Here is a 7996-nt window from a genome sequence, read left to right on the forward strand (position 1 = left end):
ACGGGATTGATGATAGGCTGACGGAGTACGTTCTGTGAAGTTAGCGCCTTGATTGAATGGCATCGCCACTACCGAGGCATTTTCGACGCTTGTCATGCGAGAGCCTGGGAGCCGTATTGAACCAGCCAAAGGGCCGCATGCGGCTCGCGAGCCGCGGGTTGGACACCGCTGCCGTACATTCGCACTGAGATCAGACAGCAGTGAGAAAAACTCCGTTTTTTAAAAACCCTGTAAAGGGGGGAATTTGTTGTTGTTCTTCTTCTTGTTTCCTTTCAAATCAAAGTAAAAGCTGGGCTTTTATTGCAATTTTTACTGTTAGTGACAGACGCAGCTGTGCATGACCTCAGTTGGAGGGATTAAGAGAAAAATACAATGAAAGCTTTACTTGTGTATACGACACTAACTAAAGCTGTTAGATGGGTTTTATCGCTGTAATGCTATGGATCTAATTTAACAGAAAAGTACACAGCGGTCACATTCCTTTTGGTCCCTTACTTGGTATCATTCAAGTGCAAACATCTTTTTTTTTCCTTTTCCAGAGCCCATAAAATCAGAGAGAACCTCAGATGCCAGATGGTCACATAACATTGAAAGAAGGCCACCACAACTTCAGGATGCTAGAAAAAAAATGTCATTCCATCACTGAACCACTTCCTGCCTTTATTCTTCAACTGTACAGAGAGTACAAGTTATACCACCGTCAAGGCTCCTCTAGTGTAAAAAAAATAAAATAAAATCCAAATGAAAGTCCCTTCAAGTGATGACTACACGCTGTATTTTCTCTGCAAACCTAGCATCACCCTTCTTCACCTCTCACCTCATTAACATTGACCAAACCTAATTTCTTCTGGTTGGCACAAAATCAATATGTCATCCAAAGTTGGCGGTTTCTTCATCTCTGTTGACCAGCGTAAAAAGTTTGCCCCTCCCCTCAGGTCAAGAGTGTGGCTGTCATCATTGACACCACACTATCATTCCATAAGCATCTAATATAACCTACATCCATCGTCACAACAGCAATTGACTCCGCCCCCAAACAATTTCTCTCCTTATCCATAGCCTTGTCAACTCGCCTCTCTACTAAGGGTGTGGAAAATAATCGATATTAATCGATACATCGATGCGCACGTGCGCGATCCGAGTGCATCGGCTCATTCACTGGGTACGACGCGATTGACGGGTGAAATCGAGATTCATCACGATGCATTAAGGGTATCGGTAAAATCCGATTCAAGCGCCGTTTTATTCATGTTAAACGTCACATGTCTGCCCTTTCCTAGGCGCAATGAATGCACCATCATTGCTTTGCGTTTGGTGTTGAATACGGACGGTAGCCGTGCGTCACATACAGTCCAGTACACAACGAGCGAAACATTATGGAAGTTAGCGCACGCAGCAGCAAGGAAACTACTATATTTAATGCAGCCGCAACATTCAAATCTTATGTTTGGAAATACTACGGCTTCGAAAAGAAAGACGGAAAGCTTGATAAAACCTCCGTAATTTGCAAGGAATGTCGCACTAAGAAGCCATACAACGGCAGCACCACAAATATGCAGACCCACTTAAACCGATGGCACCAGATCACCGACAAGTTTCCCTCCCGCTTCCCCGCCCAGTTCCTCGTCGGACACCGGAGAAACTCTTGGTAAACCAGGTCAGGATCAGAAAAAAATTGCCTCTTATTTTGGGAGTCCCCTTGCAACTCACTGTGACCGCGCAATGGCTATAACTAATGCCACTGCTTATTTCATATGCAAAGACCTCCAGCCTTAGCGTGGTGGACAACGAGGGGTTCAGACAGCTCGTGCACGTTTTGGAACCCAGGTATAAAAAACCAGACAGGTCTGTGTTCACTTACAAACTTATTCCCGATGTGTACAACAAAGTGAGAAGTGCGATTACTGTGTCGCTGAACAGTGCGCAAAGAGTTGCACTTACAGTGGATGGGTGGACATCTTGCGCTAGAGATTCATATAAATATATATACACTATTATTATTATATTTCATATAAGACACTCAGTGAGAATAGTCTGTTTGTGTTTACACTATAGCAACAGCTGTGAGTCTCAGGTGCCAAATTGTTTACATTTTCTTTGCACAAAACCCAATTGTGAAAGGGCTTAAATAAGTTGTTTTACAAGTTCTACTCTTTATAAGGAATAAAGTGGTATCCTTTTTGTAATACCATACTGAATTCCATCTTTTTAAAAGCTTTTTTTCTTTGCTTATTTGCATCATGTTTAATTGCACAATATCGCAACAAATTGCATTGTATCGTATCGGATCGCATTGATTTGAACTTAATGTGTATCGAATCGTATCGCATCGTGACGACAGTGAAACGTATCGCATCGTATCGCCAGAAAATTCCATGTATCGTTTAAGTATCGCATCGCTGGCAGTGGATCGTGATGTGTATCGAATCGTCCTCAGTGCTGAGATACACATCCCTACTCTCTACAAGTGTAACTCTCTCCTCTTCGGCCTCCTTCACAAGTCCCTCCATAAGCTTCAACTACTCTGGAACTCAGCTGCACGTCATCACAGCAATTCCCTCTTTCCATCCATCACATCAATTCACGATGCTCCTTACTTGTCTTATCTTCTCCACATCACCACTCCTGTCCACGCCCTCACCTCCTGTCTGTATTGTTATTATTTATTAAGTGTTATGTACATGGTGCAGTAGAGAAGAAATTAAAAGCAAGCAATCTCGCACCTGTGCAATGAAAAAGGAAGTTCTCTCAGCCACCTGCCGTGGCATTACCCTGAACAATATTCTCTTGTGGTTACTCAGTCTGCACTGGCGGTGCTACAAATCTGCTACAAATCAATGCAATGCACCTTTAAAAGACACCTTAATAAAAAACAAAAAATACATTAGAGTGCTGCTTTTGAGCCGTGATGTGCATCAGGTCCTTCTGTCATGCTTCCTCCCACAATATATTAACATTTTTTGTCAGGTTCTGAACTGCCCTTTGTGAATGGTTGTACGGGTGCTATGTAGCTGAATGTTGTCCAGTCCAGGGCTAACGCAGGCTCTTGCTGAGATAGACTCCAGGTCACCCATGACCCTGAACTGGATAGGCGGTATGGAAAACGGTTGGATAGGAGGGTAGAACCGTATTTTATGTGCCAGATCAGTTGGTACCTGCACTCTTACATTACAATTTGTTGTTTTGTTTAGTTTTTTGTCATGGGCTAGAGGAAACAACCTTTTTTTTATATTTATACACTAATGGTTGGAATATGTTCCGTCTCCTATTTCGTGACTGGATTAGATAGTTTGTACACACATTCATTTAGGCTCTTTGATATTTGTTGACTGTTCTAAAGATCTTTGAGGTTTTTGTTGGTTTGCCAATGTTCTCCCTGACATTAGCAATAAGAATAAGAAAACCTTCATTTGTCTCACAATGGAGAAATTTACAATCTACAGCAGCAAAATTGGAGGGGAGAAAGTAGAAAAAGAAAACATGATTTGCATGCACAAAATAAATGTTTTCAAAAACGACTCTGCACAGTATAGAATGCAATATAAAAGATGCTATTAATATAAATCACCAATCATTATTGTGGGAATTCAGAGTGACACATAGTTGGCAAAACATCCCAATTACACACCACTGCTAAAGAAATGCATGACTTGACAATATTGGAAAGCATCTTTAGTTAAGCCTTGTTTTGTGCTGTGCTGCAGAGAGCTTGCAGATCCGAAGTAACCTGCCCTACTTTCCAGTTTGCACTGACCGTGGGCTTCCTGGGGCCCGAGCCAATGGTGGAGTTGTTTGCCAAAATATAAAACTCCTAATGTCACGCACAGTTGCCAGCTGAGCCACCAGGAAGCCTTCTGGTCTTGCTTTATGACTCAAACATAACGTGGTTGATTTCATTTATTTGGTAAACGACATGCCACTGATGGCAAGTCTAGCCTGGATGGTTTCACAGCATGAAGTGTTGTATCTCTCACGACATAAATCACGGCTATACTGGATACCTGAAATTTTGGTGCTCTCTGGAGTATCTGGAGGTTATCAACTTTACTCACTCTTCATGCTAGTGACGATCTGTGTACAGGGAAAGCACATTTTCCTCTACAAGCATTTCATGAACCCTTATCATTATGGATAATGATAAGCAAGGGAAGTAAGGGAAGGTAAATGGCGACGTGCCATTTCTAAATGTTCTCTTATTGGTGAGGGGGCGGGTGCACCGATTATGCACTTGCAAGTGAAACGTTTAAGGCAATAAATTGTGTTTGTATGAAATAGAAATCCAAATCCATATTTCTTTTTTTTTTTTTTTCGTTTTTAGATGAAAGGCCATATATCAATCAGGAAGTAAAGCTCCTTGGGTAAGAACAAATGTAACGTCACAGTAAAACCGTCTGTTAGTTTTGAGTCACATTTGTAAATGTTTATTTAAATTCAAGACTGATCACTGCTTCCAGCTCTCAGGCATCTTGGGTGAGTAGACAAATATCAATTCATAGCTGGTTTGCAGAGGATGTCCGCATGAAACAAGCTAAATGCAGCATTCGAGATTTGAATTAACAACAGGCTTCGTATCCAATGTGCCACTTCAAGAACAAGCTTTGCTCCCATGCTGATGAGCAACAGAGAAATTAATGTGATTAATTCCCCTTGCGTGCAATTACATGTGGTGACTTGAATTTGTTAATTATTATCCCGGGTAATCGACAGCATGAGGGGGTGTATCTGTGTGTGCGCATGTATTTTCAAAATGGATGTGATTCGTTTCATGTTTATTTATTTTTAAACTCAATTTGTTCACGTTGGCAATGATTACACAGTTAAAATAATAATAATAATAATCTATATATATATTGCGCGTCGTCCCGCACGCGGTCTCTCCTTCCGTCTGTCCCTTTTCAAAACGTACCTACTTTACCGCGCCGCTGCGCGCCGCCACTGCGCCGCTCAGGCAGTGGCTCACTACGATCGCGCGGGCATCTTAGCGAAAAAATGTCTACCCACAAGCATTGCAATAAAATTGTTAGTTATTTAGTAGAGCTAAACATCTCTTTATTTTCGCGATAAGCAATTAAAATGAACAAAAAGTTGAACCAAGCAACAACACTTTTGTGGGCCGAAGGCCCACCTTACCAGCCTTCCGCTGGAACTAGCTGATGAGCCAGCCCCCCGGAGGGCGGCGAACCACCACCTTACCAGCCTTCCGCAGGAACCAGTTGATGAGCCGCCCGGAGGGCGGCGAACCAGCTAGTAATAATAATTATTATTATTATTATAAATATTGGGCCCATGTATGTAATCGCTCATCGCTGACCAAAGCCTTTTATGGCCGACCGATTATCCGAAGTGGCCAATTGTTCTTTGCCAATAAGTGCTCCGACCATTTACAGCAAATGCAAACAATTAATAATGGCGCTAGCAAATCTGTCAGTGCGGGCATTCTCCCATCTACTTAAGCGTCGTTTGGCCCCTGCACTTCCAAGGCTGTATTGACGTCAAGCGCCTCTCAAAGCCAAAACATCATATTGCACGTTTTGAGTCATTTCACAAGTGACTGTCATCGGCAGGGGCAGTGTGGCCAAGGAGAATTTGGGGAAAATATATTCATTTTCCTGAACGGCCAGTATCTTTACCTGCCCCCTCTCCCTCTGTCAACGACTATTATTCGCCACGTTACCTCCACATCCCATCGCCGTCAACTTTTCAACGTGTGACAGTCTCCGTCGACACTTATTCCCATTGATGCTTATTTTGCTACCAGAACGTCTCTTCTGTCAATTTAGCACACTGATGTGCGGGCGGCGGCAAGTGTTTGTGTGTTCCATATACGCTCACAAACTGTCCAACAGCTGTATGCGTGTCCCTACTTCATTACAATAAGCGCCAAATGTCGACATGGTGTCATATTAAATGGTGGAAAAAGGATGAGCGCCACCTGCCTTTTTTCTTCACCTGTAAGGAGCTTTTCCACTTGCTGATGGAAGTGTGGCATATTTTCAAACTGAATCATAATGAAATTCTCATGTGTTATGAACATTGCGCATAACATTAAGGCCAGCCCCAATCTTCACCGAATCATTGCTCTCCCGTAGTTGCAAGCATATGTCCAGGTCAAGCTTGGTGTCGCATGCCGAAACAGGAGTCCTGGAAGTACGCAAGAAACACGTGACAAACCTGCCCATATTAAACAACGCTTGTCGACTAATGGAACTGCTCCAAATATTCATTCGCTCATGAGCACAGTCCTCAAATTAAATTACTTTTATTGTATTTAGCTTAGATAATAATACAGAATGTCGTGCGTGTCACTGGGGACAATCAGTGGATAACTTGCAAATCCATACACAAGTCAATTTCACATTTAACTATGAAATATATTCCAAATGGATTTCTATGGAACTCCACAATTCGGGGCTTGCAGGCATCCTCATCATTCAGTAGGTCACACCTCTTCTGTGGCTGCACGAGTTTTCACCGCTTGGCCAGGTTTGAGTGTATGAAGCTTAAACACCTTGAAAGTGTGTAAGAAAGCTGCGTAAGGAATTGACTTAAGCTCAAACAGGGGAATATACGGTACCCCTGAATGAATAAAAATACCAAAATTGGACCAGCCTTGCGTAAATCTACAGCGAGTGGCCCAACAAATATTTGCCCAATACGTTGCCCAAAAAGGGTTGCAGAATAGCTACCATATTTTCCGGACTATAAATGATGATGATAGTTTGGCTGGGGGTGCGACTTATACTCTGGAGCGATTTATGGGTGAAATTATTAACACATTATTATATCATTTCACATTTTATTTTCACATTAAACTGCAAGAGGCCGCTTTTGACCTGTGTTGATGAAACCACAATGAGTCTGACGTAAGCGACGTAGAAGAGGAAGCGCTGCATCTTCTACCTCCGGAGTTGGTGGAGTTGCTGTAAAGTGACACTGAGGATGAAGACTCCATTGGCTTTAGTGATTTGGAGTGACACTGATGGTGTGATGAACTTGTTAGCACGTTCTTTATGCTATAGTTACAGTATCTGAAGAACTCTTAATATGTTACTTGAACATACCAGGCACGTTCTCAGTTCGTCGTTTATGCGTAATGTAACGTAAACATATCATACATTTATTCAGCGTGTTATTTTCTCTTTTATTTTTATTTTAAATTGCCTTTCAAGATGGCATGTATGTTCTTGGTGTTGGATTTTATCAAATAAGTTTCCTCCCCAAAATGCGATTTATGCTCCAGTGCGACTCATGTTTTTTTCTTCTTTATTATGCATTTTATGGTTGGTGCGACCTGTACTCCGGAGCGATTTATAATCCGGAAAATACGGTAAGTGTAATGTAAAGATCATTCTTCAGTGTGCTCAGGGGAAATACCATATATGTAAGAGCAAAGGCTTTTTTGTAAACTGACATAAGATATTGGATGTTTTCAAATAGGGATTACCCACATTTGGGTTGTTCAAATAAAAATCAGCACATATCAATCAAGAGGAAAAAGAGGAAGAAGAAGAAGAAATTAAAATGCCTTTGAACATCAACCTTTCTGTCCAGAGGGATAAAAGCCTTCCTCTTCCTGTCTACGTGCCATGTCTGAGTTGTCATGACTCGTATTCCGTTGTCAGCCAACGGCTGGAAGACGAACGTTTAAAATTGCACCAGCACCTTGCCTAATGCTGCGTGAAATGACTAAACAAGGCAGGGATGAAGGGATGTACAGTGGTGCAGTCGAGGGTGCGTGAGGATTTTAGTTAGAAGTAGTTGTTTTCGAAAATCCCTTCAACTTATCTGCCCAATTTCGCCTTCCTTGGCGGCAAAGGCTGTTTTGCTCTGTTGCACTGTATTTGTGCCCGGAAGCCGTGTTAGCTGCTCAAGTGAAGACTTTTCGCAGGAACTCAGGTTTGTGCTCCAGGCTAACCATAATTGCTTTCTTGTTTTAGTACAGAACAGTCCAGTGACTTCCTCAATCTAGCAAACAGTGTTGTATATTCTTCTTCGA

The 7996-nt window shown here is 42.1% G+C and overlaps 1 long non-coding RNA gene across 1 annotated transcript; it reads right to left on the reverse strand.

Moving 5' to 3' along the window:
* Positions 1-6714: 6714 nt before the first annotated feature.
* LOC127592741 (uncharacterized) lies at positions 6715-7324 on the reverse strand. The gene is made up of 2 exons (XR_007960212.1): positions 7038-7324; positions 6715-6920 (listed from the first exon to the last, which is right to left on the reverse strand). It is a non-coding gene; the product is annotated as an uncharacterized LOC127592741 (long non-coding RNA).
* Positions 7325-7996: the final 672 nt, after the last annotated feature.

Source organism: Hippocampus zosterae, chromosome 2, assembly GCF_025434085.1.
Source record: "Hippocampus zosterae strain Florida chromosome 2, ASM2543408v3, whole genome shotgun sequence".
Taxonomy (NCBI): domain Eukaryota; kingdom Metazoa; phylum Chordata; class Actinopteri; order Syngnathiformes; family Syngnathidae; genus Hippocampus; species Hippocampus zosterae.